The sequence below is a fragment of the Silene latifolia genome, chromosome Y (assembly GCF_048544455.1).
Source record: "Silene latifolia isolate original U9 population chromosome Y, ASM4854445v1, whole genome shotgun sequence".
Taxonomy (NCBI): Eukaryota; Viridiplantae; Streptophyta; class Magnoliopsida; order Caryophyllales; family Caryophyllaceae; genus Silene; species Silene latifolia.
This window is the reverse complement of record NC_133538.1, coordinates 324,375,960-324,393,044: the sequence shown is the minus strand read 5'-3', so window position 1 is coordinate 324,393,044 and position 17,085 is coordinate 324,375,960. Positions and strand designations below refer to the sequence as shown.

The following is a 17,085-nucleotide window of genomic DNA, read 5'->3' as shown; positions in this document are numbered from 1 at the left end:
GTAAGATATGTAATAGATACACTAAAATGCCTTGTAATTACATAAAATGGTCGTTAAATACATTAAATCTCCTCAGCAGTCATTTCCCTTATTTCATGTACATAGAACCTTATTTCATACACATAGAACCTTATTTCATACACATAGAACCTTATTTCATGCACATATACTCTTATTTCATGCCCATATAAAATTAACGCGTCCTTAGCCAACAGTAATTAGTATCATAATATAAACAACTGATTCAACTGAAGAACTTTTTAATGCACATAGAACCTTATTTCATGCACATATAATCTTATTTCATGCCCATATAAAATTAACGCGTCCTTAGCCAACAGTAATTAGTATCATAATATAACCAACTAATGCAACTGAAGAACTTTTTAATGTAGATAGAACCCTTATTTCATGCACATAGAACCTTATTTCATGCACATAAAACCTTATTTTATGCACATTTAACACATATATCATGCACATAGAGCCTTATTTCATGCATGCACAAGGTTGTTTAATGCACATATATTATTTTTTTATGCATTTACAAGGCTACTTCATACACTGATAAGGCTATTGCACCCAAACCTTTTGCCATTCTTTTAGCACAAGAAGGGGTTCGGGATTGGATTAGGTGACCCGTGTCGCCTAATCCTAGAAACTAGCAATCCTATCAAATTGATTCATCAATTTGATTTGGAAGAACATGCTGACCCGTGATCAGGATTCAAAATCGGTTGCATTGAAATTGCAGTTGTGCCTTTTTTTATGGCAGAAAAAACATGTAGAAAAGATCCTGCTTGTAAAGCGGAATCAAGGAGCAAGGAGCTTACAGTATGCATTTCCCATCTTTTCTATAGTTCTAAAAGCCAGACTGACGAGAACACTAGCAATCATGATGACTTAGTTCACTTCCGGGATATAAACCAGGCCTTTAAAAGTGGCTGAAGTGTGGACGATACTGACCTGAGGGAAGCATCCGAGTGCCAGTGACTATTTAATGATGGAGAAAGTACCGAAAATCATAGCTTGGCTCGCTATAATTGCTGCGATAACCACTATCACAAATATCGGCCGGTACAATGGACCTGTAGAAACAAGAGTCGATTGAGCATGGAGTAGCAGAAAATTGCATTTTGAACAGATAGAAAACAGGACAACAGTATCTATCTAGTATCAACCTAGTATAGCCTTGCAAAAAAGTATTGGCGACGTCATCTTGGTGCAACCGAAGGGAAAACACTTGTCCGGAGTAAGTTAGCATAAGCGCAGAGTATACGACTATGGACATACTTATTTGGATAGACCTTACATAAAAGTGTCCTACATCAGCAAATAATGCTTCAGTCCCTCCCGCATTCAAATAGTTGTCATTAATAAGCTCAACAAACAGTTGAACGTGATTGATTCGCAATTGACCTGATCAAAACAGGATCATATCCCAATTGATACAACCAGATAAAAAAGTTGAACCCATAACCACCTAACACGAAATAGCTGGACCCATAAGTAATCCAGCCTGAAAGTGGAACAACAGACTCAAAGATGACCTGAAATGACCCATTCTGATCAAATTAGACTGTTTTATATGATCTTTAATTTCGTAAAACATTTTAATTACGCTTATAATGATTCATACAAAAATTATATATATATATATATATATATATATATATATATATATATATATATATATATATATATATATATATATATATATATATATATATATATATATATATATATATATATATAGAGGTGGGATCCGGTGAGTCCACCTAAATATTTGAGTCCATGAGTCCATAAAACAATATCACGCACTATACAAAACAATATCACGATTTTTTTTTTCAAAATAAAAAGAAATTTTCGAAAATTTTTTTTTTGAAATTTATTTTTCGATTTTTTTTTTCGAAATTTTTTTTAACAATTTTTTTTCCGTGTAAGCTGTGAAATTGTGTAGGATAACGTGTGATATTGTTTAGCATAACTTGTGATATTGTATTACAAAACAATATCACGAAATTTTTTTTTTTTCAAAATTTTTTTTTTCGAAAAAATTTTTTAACAATTTTTTTTTCGTGAAAGCTGTGATATTGTTTAGTATAACGTGTGATATTGTATTACAAAACAATATCACGATTTTTTGTTTCAATTTTTTTTTTTTTGAAAAAGTTTTTTTTTTTTTTTTTTGAATTTTAGGGTTTTTGAGAGTGAGAGGTTTTGAGAGAAAGTGTGAAAGGATATTGTGTGGATGAGAGATAAGTAGGTGGGAGGAAAAAGGTATATATATATATATATATTAAATTAGTGAATAATTAGGATTAATTAGTGTGGTAGTGAGAGAGTGGGTTTTGTTAGCTTTAATCTCCTTTTTTTTTGTGTAAATCTCAGCCTTTCATTTTCTTCATCCAAGGGCTATAAGGAGGACTTATGGACTTAGATGTAAGAGGTGGACTTAGATGAACCCAATACTATATATATATATATATATATATATATATATATATATATATATATATATATATATATATATATATATATATATATATATATATATAGAATTATGATCACATGAGTCCACCCTATCTTTTTGAGTCCGTGAGTCCATAATACAATATCACACTTTATATTAAACAATATCACAGCTTATATTCAAAAAAAAAAATCGAATAAAAAATTTGAAAAAAAAAAATTCAAAAAAAAAGTCGTGATATTGTTTTATAATACAATATCACACGTTACACTAAACAATATCACAGCTTACATAAAAAAAAAAAAAAACTTTTTCAAAAAAAAAAATTTGAAACAAAAAATCGTGATATTGTTTTGTAATACAATATCACACGTTATATTAAACAATATCACATCTTACAAAAAAAAAGAAAGAAAAAAAAAAGAAAAAAAAAAATTTTTCGAAAAAAAATTTTGAAAAAAATTTTGAAAAAAAAATTCGTGATATTGTTTTGTATAGTGCGTGATATTGTTTTATGAACTCATGGACTCAAATATATAGGTGGACTCACCGGATCTTCTTCTCTCTCTCTCTCTCTCTCTCTCTCTATATATATATATATATATATATATATATATATATATATATATATATATAACACTTGGTAAGCTTTGGTCTCCTGGCACGATGACACACGTTGCAGAAAGGTCACAACAGGCGTCGCTGATGAAAGTGCATTCAACATCTCCATCAGCGTGCATCCACAAGAATCAATCCTTGAATTTCCAATACACTGAAATACTCAATTTGAATAATGTAAGCACCCTTTAATTCTATGACTACAATTATGCCATTGTTAAGAAACCTTGAATTTTATCCTATAAACTAATCAAAAATTAGTCGACAATTAGTCGACGATGTGTAAATTCCAGAAAAAAATTAACATTTAAAATGAACCAACTCTTTGTATAATCAAATAATACCAACAATCTAGACATAGTATATTAAATTCATACCTCCGAAGGCTTTGGTATACTTTCGTCTTTCTGTCCCAATTATTTGTTTACCTTTCCTTTTGGTTGACGGTCATTTGTTACTTGTGCCAGTTAATAGAAAAAAAACTCAAAAAGAAATGTTATTAACATTACACGGACGTGAAGTATGGCTAACCAACCAGTCATTAGCAGTACACGGATGTGAAAAATGGCTAACCAACCAATCATATAACAAGAATGAATTCACTGTTAGTCTAAAATTCGGTAAAACTTCAAAAGCTCGTCCCAAATACGATTGAAGGGAGTGAGTGAAAAGAATGTGTGAACTTTCAAGAAGGAATGAGAATGACTTATCAGATGAGATCAGCAACTTTAGCAGGAAGCTCTTCAATAACTACACTTTGAATATCTGAAAGTGTTTTATCGTCTTCAGTTGTCACAAAGTTAATGGCGACATCCTTTCTCCCAAATCGCCCACTTCTTCCTATACGATGAAGATAGTTCTCCGGTTGAGAAGGAAGATCATAGTTTATGACAAGCGACACTTGTTGCACATCAATCCCACGGGTCAAGAGGTCAGTGGTGATAAGAACACGGGAAGAGCCTGACCAAAATTCCCGCATGATAATATCTCTTTGGTTCCGGTCCATGTCACCATGAGTAGCTGACATTGTAGACAGTCGACCTTGCGACTCGTGTTGACAAAAATGACGCTGTGAATGATGGCTAAGATTTTATAGAGATCACATACTCTCTCAAGCTTCCATTTTTCCTTATCCATATTCACATAGAATTGTTTGATTCCCTCCAAAGTAAGTTCATCGCGCTTTACAAGGATTCTAACAGGCCTGTTCATGAATTTTCGGGTAATTTCCAATGACTCAGGTGGCATAGTTGCAGAGAACCCTCTAACTTGAATTTTCGAAGGCAAGAGTTGAAAAATATAATAGATCTGTAAAAGTTTAAATTAAATCCATATATTAAAAACAAATTCCATCTCAGCAATTATTATATGAGATCAGCCAAACTATCTTAAATACCAACCCATATAGCCAAATAACCAACTAAAACCGAAATCAAGAAAAGTTTATCCCTTAATATGGGTTAAAAAGACAATCCAATCATTATTTCTTAATCCAAAGCAAACTAAAGCATTCAATGACCATAGATGTTTCCTCATGCAGTTCCCCACCCGGAGGTCAGATAACATACAAAGATGCTATTATCGTAAATTCGACAAACTAATATAACGCAAGATCAACCCATTGAACTAAAATCAAAGCACTCAGATAACATACAAAGATGCTATTATCGTAAATTCGACAAACTAATATAACGCAAGATCAACCCATTGAACTAAAATCAAAGCACCTATACGCATTAACCCGCTGAAAACTGAAATTGACAATAAAAATTCCAGACAAACTAATACACCCTACCTCCCAATCATTTGATTACCTTTGATTATAAAGGGTAAACAAATGAATGAGACGGATGAAGTAACTCTCACATACGAAACTGCACAAGCCGAAAGAAAATATAATTATACCTCCCTCAATAAAGACAGAAAGTCCAAAATCAATAGCTTTCAAAGTAGCATTCTCATCCTTAGTAGACAACAAGAAATTCTCATGTTTCAAATACATATGCATGATGCCCATTAAGTGACACACACGAACAATATTAACATTCCTTCTTAAAATAATGGTTGTAACTTTTTTACTGTAATGTCCTTGGGCAATAATCCTATCAAACAATTGTTCACCTGCACACAACTCCATTACAAGATTAATAGATAGATATTTTATCCTCATATGCTCTTTTAAAATCAGCAATATTAGATTGACCACTTAAATGTTGCATTATCTGAATTTCTCATATCTCTTTTATCAGCTTGTGTTTCCAGTTTTTTCTATGAAATTTGTTGACCTGTGTTTTTGTCAGTGCATAAGTATGTTACCCCAGATTGCCCCCTATCCAATTCCTCTCCTAATGTGTAGTGCATCTTCACATCATCAAATAGTTTTCTTAGAATTGTATTTGGGTCAGTTTTAATGTGCTGGTTTTGTTGGGAAGATTAGCACGCCTTTCTTCTGTCACTAAAATGTTAGTGGATACCTACAACTGAATAGTATTGCTCGTCTGTGTTGTTGGGTCTATAATTACCTAGTTTTCTTTGCCAAGAGAAAGAAAGGCACTATTACAATGCAACTGCAAGTAAACAGCCAGCCAATACAATCAGTTACACAATGTATACAACTCAAAAGTCAAAAATATATTCTTCTAGGAAATGGCTCACAATTCACAACTGGCAAGTCAGTAATTAAACCCTCAATATTCACCTACAGTCAAAGGCAATAAAAGTAGGGTACATCTTATGCCCATTGCCACTGGATTTCAACTAACCCATAGGGCTACATCCAATTCGCAACATATCGAGATCGAAAGAGCAATGATGTTACTCACTGAGATTTGGACTCCAGCTTAACATACAAGAATAATTGCCCGCTTTATTCTCTCAATAATAAAGGGATATGAGTGAAAATTGAATCCTCAAAAAGTAATGCAGCATCACAAATTACAAATCAAACATTTTTTAAAGGAGAGAAGTGTTGCTAGTAAAGAATACAATCCAAAGCCAGGAGTATAAGTAGCATTAAGTATCTGTTGGTTTCTATAATGATAGCGGTGATGGTAGTTGACAATTTTATAGAGAATGTGAACTAAAGAATAGAATCCATGAATGAGTGATGGAGTTACAATTACCACTATGTCAAGCATTATCTGGTTCCCTGCCTTTAGAACTAAGTTTAAGCAAAAATTCACTTACAATTCATACAAGACACAATGGAACATAAAGAAAAATAAAGGAATTAATCGATTAGTAAAGGAATTAATTATATGTTGCAAGGAGTTGAGTGAATCCGGCGGTGGCAGAAGCACAAGCAACCAAAGTGAAGTGTTAAATTATCACAACCATAAACAGCTCGCAATTTCAGTAATGAGACGGTCTAACAAATATTTACTGTAAGACCACTTGTGTAGAAAATTAATATTTCCTTTTTATGTTTTAGTAAACCTTTAGATGTCGATAGCGATCTTTTCTAGGTGCTAGCCATTAATGATATTTATATAAAGTGAACCATCTTATATCATTAGTGTACATTTTAAAACTCCTATGATTCTTACTAACCGTTTTTTTAAAAAAGCTGCCTCAATAGACTGACAGTTTACAATATGTTTAGTATCAGCTGCTTAGTTGGCACACAGTATCAGCTGCTTGGTTGGCACACAAGCAGCTTCCCAACACTAATACTCGAGCACATAGCAAGTCTTAGATTCCCTAAAATCGAGGGAGGTACGATGAATAGCAAGTAAGAGTACGAAATTTTTTTTAAGAAAGAAAAAATAGATCATTACTACCAGGCTGCCAGTAATGGCAACATACCTCAAGATGAAAAGTTTCACAAGACTTGATGAGATAGATCCAAATATATCGGATTCTTGTGACATCTTTAGTATTACTCTCTTCACAATCTCGCATTCTCACCCAGAGACATTCCAGATATCATTTTCTCAAAACCCTAGCAAATGAAAACATATTAAATATTAACTTCCGTCGTTGAAAACCAAATTTCTTCCCGAAAGAGACATTAAGTGAAACTACATGGACATAAGTCACGTGATCACGGAATTAACATGATCATTAGGGTTAGGGCTATCAGCATCCAGCTCAATATCATAAATAGTTCTTGGCAAATGTGATGACCAAAAGTTACCCCTCTCCATGCTCACCACCTGATTAAAAGAAAATTAGAGATACATAAAGATCAAATATGTATTCCCTCCTACCCAGCATATTATCCTAATTGGCTGACGGTCAACTAACATCAAACTTGACTGTATATTTCCAACTATACAACAACAACAAATTTCCCAAAAAAAAAAAAATAATAATAATATGGAAATAGTTGGAACTTGGAACTTTACCTTTAGCGTAACAGCACATAATTTCCAGATTTACTAGAAGTACAGAGTATCAATTTTAAACTTATTATTGAAATAAAAAGGTGCCTATCGATATTGATCAACTTAGCATTGACATTCTGAAGCCACTCTGCCTACACCTTACTCTTACTTAAAGCTACTAAGCCTCCATTCTTTCCTACGCATTCCAAAGAGCAGAGGGTTAAGGCAACATATAAAGAAAACCGGAACCAAAATGTTGTGTTAACTCTTAAAGCGGTTTGGAGTGCCCAATAATCCTTTCAAACATAGTTTCTCATAGTTCATTATTGGTATTGATCAACTAAATCACTCAAATGGTGATATTATTGTGCACGTTATTACTTAAACTCTTCATACGACATGTACACATGCATAGTCCACGGACAATGGCAAGAAGAAGCATTAAAACCATATGACTCACTATGTTACAGATATTTCAATTGCATCGGTAGTGGTTTACAAAGTTGAATACTGCTAAACCTTTCTAGGATGGGATATATTTACGGTAGGGTTACCAAGTCAAACTTTACAAACACGGAATAGGAATACGTGAAATGTTCATAATACTTATACAAATGGACTGAATAGTCAAAACTGCAACTAAAACCCATTATGCATTGCCTCTCAAATACCTTAAGTGTTTTTAGCTAACAAAATATAAGACTCAGGTTTACCAATATACTATCCCACTTTTAACAAATTTGCATGAGGCGTACTCCATTTTGCCAAAAGAAGCTTAGACATGAGTTCAAAATGCTCATACAAATGGACTGAATAGTCAAAACTGCATAAAATTCAGTTGATAAAAACCAATTATATTTTTCTAATTTCTCGTTTATGTTTAGAGAACTTGGGCAGGCATCGTCTGAATTGCCTCCATTGTCAGTTCAACAAAGTTGTACCCCACATCGGACAAAAAAAATCTCAAGAATAAGCTAAAATATATTTTGAGGAAGATTAAGGCGTCATTATCCAACACATTAGATACTGCTCTAGAATCTATAATGCACACAGAATTGTTCAGCATACACTCATATACCTTAATAGCTTTTTATCACACACAATTTAGATACCTTGAGCGCTTTTTATCACAAATATGTCTAATCAGAATCTACATATAGTAACAAATGTTTTTTTTCCATCGTACTGGGCTTAGTCCAACACCGTTTCATATCGGTGTACTCATATAAGACGATTAAAATGAATAATACATGCAAGGCAAGCTTTACCCTTCTATCTATCTTAACATATACCAAAGATAAAACAACACCAAAATAACCCAGAAGTTAAAATTGGAATAATAGCATTCCGACAGGCAAAGGTTAACTTAAAAAAATGGAAAAATAGGAAAACAGCCACAAGAATCACCAGGGCAACCCACATGTTACTAATCCACCAAAAGTAGAGGAAAGAGGGGAAGTTGAATAGAACTAACCATAGCAAAGGGTGGCAAGAAATGTATGGCTCAAGAAGACACATCACGTGAATAATAGAGAACTAAATGCATGGCTCATAAAATCTCGGAAATTCTTGAATTGATTCAATTTGTTTCCAACCATCAGTTTGTTGCATCCCGGCTTTAGTATTGGTCAAGGGCCTTTGCTGGAATATGGTGGGGAAGCTCACGAGGGAAGATCCTGAGGAGCGTCCATGCCAAATCCAGCGACTGGAAGATAGTCCGAGTGTCATCTGCTCCTTGGGTCACAAACTTTCTTTCAAATTTATCCAAAAATTCCAAGTAGAGCTGAGCAAATAATTTATACATGAAATAAGACACGACCACATTGGTATGACAATCATCACATATTAAATCGTCATATATGACATCATTGGGAGATTATTTTTAATGATGCCCCTTGTCACTCTATAATAATTAGAACATTAAAAAGAAATATTGGATGTTGTACAAATACAAATATTTTTTGTTTGTATCGATGGCCAATTGGGCCAGCTTTAAACTATGACCATCTCCTAGAAGGGATTAAGAAAATATACCAGATCTTCTGGAGAAAGCGCTTCTACTCCCACCACAACTTTCATGGCCTGTACATCCTTTCTGATGCGTGTCTTTTATATAAGATTTTTACCCTATATTTACACGCATTTCTTCGTTATTTATGTGGAATCTAGCTACAAATGCCCCCGAATAGTCTACTTTGGTTTGTCTTGTATTAATTGCAGGTATGAACCGGAAAGGAGCGAAATCAAGCTTGAACCTGTCCTAACCGTATGCATTTTGGAGGAGGAAAGATTGGAGCTTGGAATCTGTCACTTAGAGATGCGTGAAATGGCTTCGGAAGGTGTTCGAGAAGTCCACCCGTGCTAATATAGCTCGATCGACCAAGTTGGCTACTCAAACTGGTCGATCGAATGCTTTATGCTGCTAGAGTCCCTCGATCGAGTTCTATCTTTACTCGATCGAAATAGCTTTTTGTTGAAGTCCTCGATCGAGTACTCATGTTACTCGATCGAGAGGTTTGCTGAGTTTTATCCTCGATCGAGTGGTTTCATTTCACTCGATCGAGAGGTTTGGTCTTATACGCGGATTTTAGTTAATCTTTGATATTCTTTTTGTAATTAGGAATAAATAGGAAGTGACGGCCGTCATTAGAGGGGATCTCGTCTTCTTCCTCTCCTCTCTTTACTCTTTCTCTTAGAATTTTACACTGAAAAACCTAATTCTCCATTGCTACTCTCTTGTATTTGGTACTCTCTACTTTTTATTTCAATTAATTACTTTTGCCTTATTGTTCTTATTCCTTTAATCCCCCTACTCTTTTTATTCTCTTTTTAGATTATTTATTATGTTTAATTCTTTCAGTTTATGTGTTGTTGTTGTTTATTCAATAATTATGCATAGCTAACCTTCTTTGCTAGGACATAAGGGAGCCATTATATTAAGGGGCTTATGAATAGATGACTAAGGTTTAGTGCGAATTAGATCTGTGTTGTTAATCATTGCAATTGACTGTAATTATTTGCTTGAGTCGACGCATTTAGATAATTAACTTTGGTACACCGTCACCTAGATCGGAAGATGGGAAGGGGTAAGACCTGCAGTGAACATTAGAGCATTCTAATGAGGGTGAAAGCTAAGTTAGTTATGTTCTAGGGTGAATAGCAGACCAGAAGGACCTTTTCATTACCATGTAGACCGAATTTGCATTTATCTAAGACCCTAGACTAGACTCCTTGAGAATCATGGTGAACCGACTGTCCTAGCTGTTTCTCTCTATTTAGTAAACTCGTCAAATTTCTACTTTATATCTCTTTATTCTCTTTCTCTTTTAACCTCCGTAGATTAGAACAAACCCTCAAAACCCCGAGAAATAGTTACTCAGATGGACTTAGTTTGGCATACATTTTCTCATCTCCCTGTGGAGATGGACCCTACTTCCACTAGCTTCTGTTAGTTGCTTTATGTATTTATTTTTTGGTACTAAACGACGGTATCAAATTTTGGCGCCGTTGCCGGGGAGGTGGCGTAATTTTGTTGCTTTATTTTATGTTTGTCTCTCGTCTCAAGGAATTTATTCCTTAAGACTGATCTCATATTTGTCTCTAGTGCTTTAATAGTGTTACATGAAATCTATTCTAGAAGACGACATTGGCATACCTGCTGTTCTTTCAAGTCTATTTGCTAGAATGCCGAATATCACCAGTCACTCAGAACCTACGGTGGATTCTCTACCTAAAGGTTTCCTGCTTCCCACTACAGATGCAGGCACCTTTGGGATTCCTCCATCCTATATACAGCTAGTTGAGAGAAATATATTCAAGGGGGTACCTGGCGAGGATCCATGTAAGCATATAGAGTTGTTTACGGAGTATTGCTCTACCATTCCTTTATCTGCTGGGGTGACACAGGATAGGGTCAAGGGAGTCCTTTTTCCTTTTTCCATGACTGATGATGCCCGGGAATGGTTGAGAGATCTGGACAGGGAAGCTGCCAGTGTTACTGACTGGAATTCTCTAGCTTTAGTCTTCTACAGAAGGTATTTTCCACCACAGCGCAAAAATGCGTTGTGAAGCCAAATCACTACTTTCACACAATTTGTAATACTACGGATTTTATAAGCTAAGTACTCGACCGAGTAGAGCCTACTCGGTCGAGTAGTGCCAAGAGTGTAGTTTGTTTGGGTTCTGCCGAGGAATACTCGGCCGAGTGTGGTGAATACTCGACCGAGTAGAGGATACTCGGCCGAGTATACATTTTACTCGACCGAGTATCCGGTCTGACGGGTTATATTTTTTCCGCGATTGATTTAGAAAGGATTAGAGTTATTTATAAACGCAAAACAGTTTCCTATTACATTTCATAAAACCTAATCGCTCAAACGACGCTCTAATCCTCTCTAAATCTCCCCTTGTGTGTGTGTGTGATTATAGCAAGTGCATTCATCCTTTGTTTCTTTCGCCGGTAAGTCTTTATCCCTATGTTATTGATTATTAATTATAGGGTGTGTCTTTATTCATGAATTGGGGGAAATGGGGTTTTGCAGTTAGTGATTGTAACTATATGATTGTTGTTGTAGGTGACGATGTGGTAATTGTTATACATTTGTATGGTTGATTTCAGCGTAAGTGGATTGCAAAAAGGTAGGGTTTCCCTACTCAGTTCTTGTGTAATTGAATTGAGATATTTGTTGTATTGTGTATGATTGTTGTCTGCTGATCATCGGAGTGTTGGTGTTGTGGTGACGGTGGTGATGTGGTTGTGTTGCGACGGAAGTGGTGTTGTGACAGCTGTGATGCTGTGGTATGTGTGATTGTGGTGGAGTCACTTGCGGGAGTGGCTTCACACCCTAGTTCGCCCTCCGTGGAACCCGTCACGAGAGGGGATGTGCACATTAAGGGACAGGGATTGTTAGTCGCTCGTTGATGAGCTGGACTAGGTGGGGATGGGCTGCGGTCACCCACTGGCGGCGAGGATTACTTGTTGCGATGGGTAATCTAGCAGGGCTACACACTTCGGTGTGTAGTCGGTTAATGTGTGAAATTGGGAGACCGGGGATGGAGGATGATCAGCCGGTTACATTATTTGTTTGTCTTATTTGAATTATGCGTAGAATCGACCCCGTGGTGTTGTTTTGTAAAACTGCGGTGATCCATTTGGGGATGGTGAGCAGATATGATGATGTAATGCGAGATGTTTAGTTATGGGATGACATGGGGAGACATCACTTGAGTCTAGTTTCATTATTACGAGTTTGACCGTCAATGATTTGGTTGTATTGAAGTTCTTACACTTTTAGTTTGAGTTGATTTGAGATAATGTATTCGCTAACTCTTTATACTTTAATAAATGTTGTTTGGAAATTGTAACTTTGATATACTAACCTCGGGAAACCGAGATGGTAATAACCTTTCATGCTAGGGTAGTCCTTGGTAAGGTACCTTGGTATGAGGGGGTGTTACAAAGTGGTATCGAAGCCGACGATTCCGGCACCTAAAACAAATGAACCCAATGAACTTAGGGAGTCTAAATAAAATGAACCCGGGGAGAGTTGTTTGGAGCTACCGCAAGGACTTGGGAGACGTCCCGAAGTTGCATTAAGGCCCTTACGATCTCAAGCCGGTCACATGGGGGGGAAAAATGTTGTATGCTTGTGTTCTGTGAGTGTGATATCTATAGTTTGAACCTTGTGCATGGTTGGATGAAATGATGAAAGAAGTGGAATGTGATAGTTGTTGAAAGATGCATCGAGGATTTTTCCTGTTAAACTTTGAGAAGGAATATGTTGGCATGTTAAGTGTTGGAACATGGTAAAATATGAAAGGTGAATTGTGAATTTGTATCTGATTGATATTGATTATGAAGAATGTGATCATGTTATCTGTTTAATACAATGTTGAGCATGAAGTATGGTAGTGGTACATGTGCATATGAACATGATGATTTTAATGCTTGATTGTTGGTAGAAGCATGTGATTAAGGTCATGCGTCTATATATGTAAATGTCGTGTTTAATTTTAATGTGAGTATGATAAATGTTAAACTATGTACTGGTTTTTAGAGGTATTGAATTATTATTGTTGCCTTATGTATGTTCAAGTTGTTTTGGCTTAGGAAACTTGATTTGTATAAAGAACAATTAGGGAAGGGTTGTCTTAAAACTGTCATAAGTCGAGTTCTGGAAATGATATTGCTGTGATTCCAAGTTGAGGTGATAACTTGTCCTCTTAAGATTCTGACGATAGGTCACACGCCCAAAATGACCAAGTAACGAGTGAGATATGACTGTTTTACGAAAACTGGTCGGTGCTGAGAACTGCGCCGATACTCGACCGAGTAGTCCCTACTCGGCCGAGTATCTTTTATACTCGACCGAGTAATCCATATTCGGCCGAGTAATCTCTCTGTGATAATACTGTTTAGCGTCTGGAGTCGTGAACTCGGCCGAGTAGTCTCATACTCGACCGAGTAAGGTCTACTCGGCCGAGTATTCCCAATACTCGACCAAGTAATCCTTATGCGACAATTGAGTTTGCTTCTGGAGTCGAAAACTCGACCGAGTAATATAGTTACTTGACCGAGTACCTTGTACTTGACCTAGTATGTTATGTACTCGACCGAGTACCTCATTGGGCGGCCACTTTGAGTCGGTGGCTATGTTCTTACTTTTGTTTTGAGCCGGTGGCTATGTTTTTACATTGTTTTGAGTCGTAGGGTATATACACATGTATGTTTTGAGTCTTAACGCATTCTTTTATATGTGAGACGGTCTTGATACGTAAGTTACCGGAAGTTATGACATGGAGAATGACGGCTTATGAGGGACATGTGTTGGGTAAGGAAGACATGTGTTAATGTGGTTGTGAAGGATAGTGGAAAAAGAAAAGGGAAGAATGATGAGCTAATCGAGGTAAAGAGCATGTTTTGTGAGATATGATGACTGATATAGTCGTGTGTTGAGTAGTATAAAAGTAAGTGTATATGGGCAAGGGTGATGTAAGTGTAAAGAAGCATGAGAATGAAAGACTGAGATAAGGGATACGAATAGTGGCATATTTGGATGTGTAAGGATTTATGGAGGAAGACAGCTAGGATAGAGTTGCTTAAGGATATATGTAATGGAAGGTTTTTGTAAGAAGATAGGAAAGAGAGGTATATAGTGAACTTAAAGGAAGTTATGTCGCGATGTGGATTTGTAGAAAGTGGCTATGTTTGGGAAGTTGGAATATCAAGGGGTGAGCCTAGTGTGTAATTCTTTGGACAAACGGTATGAAGTGAATTTTGGTTTCTAGAGATGCGAAAGGGAGATACGACTAATTGAAGAGTAACTGTTAGTGCGTGGACTTGATGGTGACGAGGGTGAGTGTGAAGCAAGATGAGAGATGATAAAAGATAAGAAGAATGATAAGATATTGATATGAATTAATGGAATTAGAGTTATAGAGCTATGGAAAATAAACAAATGACTAAAGGGTTAGGTAGAAAGAGAAAGGACATGACTTATTAATTGGCATTATTGAGTAAAAGGAGGGAAAGAGGGATGGAAGTAAGTTGAGAGACCGTTGACCGGAGTTAAGGAGCATGAAGGTAGGAAATTATGAAATGTACGATATCCCCACTAGAGGGTGTGAGTTAAAGGTTATATAGGAGAGCAGGACGACGTGTTAGCCGTGAGTTTCGAGGTATTAAGGGAATACGAAGCTTGTGGAGTGTTGCAAGATCTGAGATTTTGGTGGGGAGTTAGGTAGCGATATGACAAAGGATAGAATTGGGAATAATGTTGAGGTATGTTTTGTTGATGGATTGGATATTCGTATTTGGGATGATAACCAAAGAGAGGAAACAGATTTTTATATTAAGAAGTGATAGTAAGAGAGTAGTCACATGAAGGATGTTGGTGTCATAGTAGTGTCACTAGTGGCTGGGGGTGATGTTACTTTAGGGAAGTTAGTTGTTCTAATGAGGTTGATTTTGTGGAGGTGGTTAGTATGTTTGGTTGTGAGGAAGTATAAGATGTGGATATACGAGGTGTGTTCGGAAGTTGGGTGCGATGTTATGGCTACATTTTTGGGAGGGGTGATAATTGTGTGTAAGAGAAGATATGTTAGGAAGGGCACCTGAGTTAAGTCCGGATAAGAGATATTCATTGTCTAGTGGTAACTTACGTGATCAGGATTGACTAGTTGGATGTGATTATGGGTCTAAGAAATATATAAATGTTTGTGTGAGGTTGTGACCTCACGAGAAGCGGTATGGTGTGATAGTTATAATGTTGTTATCTGAATGTTCTGTAAGATATGTTGGATACGGTAACTTAATGGAATTATGATCAAAAGTCATATTTTGGGTGGTCTGACAAGACTGGTTATACTTGCATGTGTATTCATGATATATGTTTATTCCATGAAAAAGTATGGATGGTATGCATGAGATTCTTGTCTATTTATTCCGTATGATATATGGTGTTGTGATCTGGTAAAGCAGTCTGGAGTAAGTTTTTCTTGTCCGAGATGTTATATTGAGTCAGTGTTTATGGGATTGTGTATGTTGTGATGTCTATAGGTGTGGTTGTGTTGCCTCGGGTGGTGATCCGGGCACGGTACTTAGTATTGTGATGCGGGTATTTTCGCACTGCGGTGCGGCTCTTGGTGGCGGTGTTGCGATGCCGTCGTCAGTTGTGGTGGAGTAGGTGAGGTGATTATGATACGAGTTTCGAAAGTGCATACCAGTTAAACATAGATTGTTGTTTTATTTGCTGCTGTTCCTTGTGAGTTTTGGTTGAACATGTAGACTGTTGTTTTGTTTGTTGATGCTTCTTACCAGTTTCAGTTTGGGAATGAGAGTAGAGTAGGATATGAAAGAGAGTTGTATATGTTTTCGTTGTTGTCATGGTATAGTGATATTCTGTTGATGGGACACAGTTGTGAGAAGTTGTTACAGTAATTTTGATCTTATTTTAAGATGAGGCATCGGTAGTCATAGTAATGGCAAGTGATTCGTGGAATATGTGTTGTAATGATCTGAAAGCGGCAGGTGGTTCATAATCTTTTGTTGAGATAGTAAGTGCAGGATATTGGGAATTGGTGTCATGTTAAGTTATGTATGAGTTTTGCGGTAATGAAAGAAAAGAACTTGAGGATCTAGTGCGAGTGTACGTAACAAGTGTGGAGTGTGAGTTATGCTTTTGGTGATATGAGTTTTATATAGTTTATATAGAGAGGTGTGTCATGTTGCGGTAATGTGGAAGAGTTGAAGTTTTGGGTTAAGTTAAAGACTTTGAGGTATAGGTTAGGGGGTGTGACGAGTGAATTGAAGGATGAGAGTTGTTTAAGTAAGAGAGCCTAAGATATATGCATGGCGACTGTTCAGATTATAAGTGGTTATCTTTGACATGCGGTGGTGATGGGGATAATGAGAAGATATAGCTAGGATTTAGTATTAGTGAGTTACGAGGACGTAACATTTATCTTAAGAGGAGTAGGATGCGATAAAAGAGATTTTGATGGTTGTGCATATGGTACTATAATTGGAAGTAGAGTGTTGGTGTAGCATAAAGGACGGATATTTGTTTTGATTTTTATTAAAGGTCATGACCGTGCTTGTAGTAGTTCGATGTTTAGGAATGAGAGAATATTTCAATAGTGTTTACAGTTGAATGATGATGATTATGA

General features: G+C 36.2%; 1 pseudogene; it reads right to left on the bottom strand.

Annotated features, from left to right (window-relative positions):
- Nucleotides 1-3,803: 3,803 nt before the first annotated feature.
- Nucleotides 3,804-10,351, bottom strand: LOC141631322 (eukaryotic initiation factor 4A-6-like; annotated as a pseudogene).
- Between the last annotated feature and the right edge of the window lie 6,734 nt (nucleotides 10,352-17,085).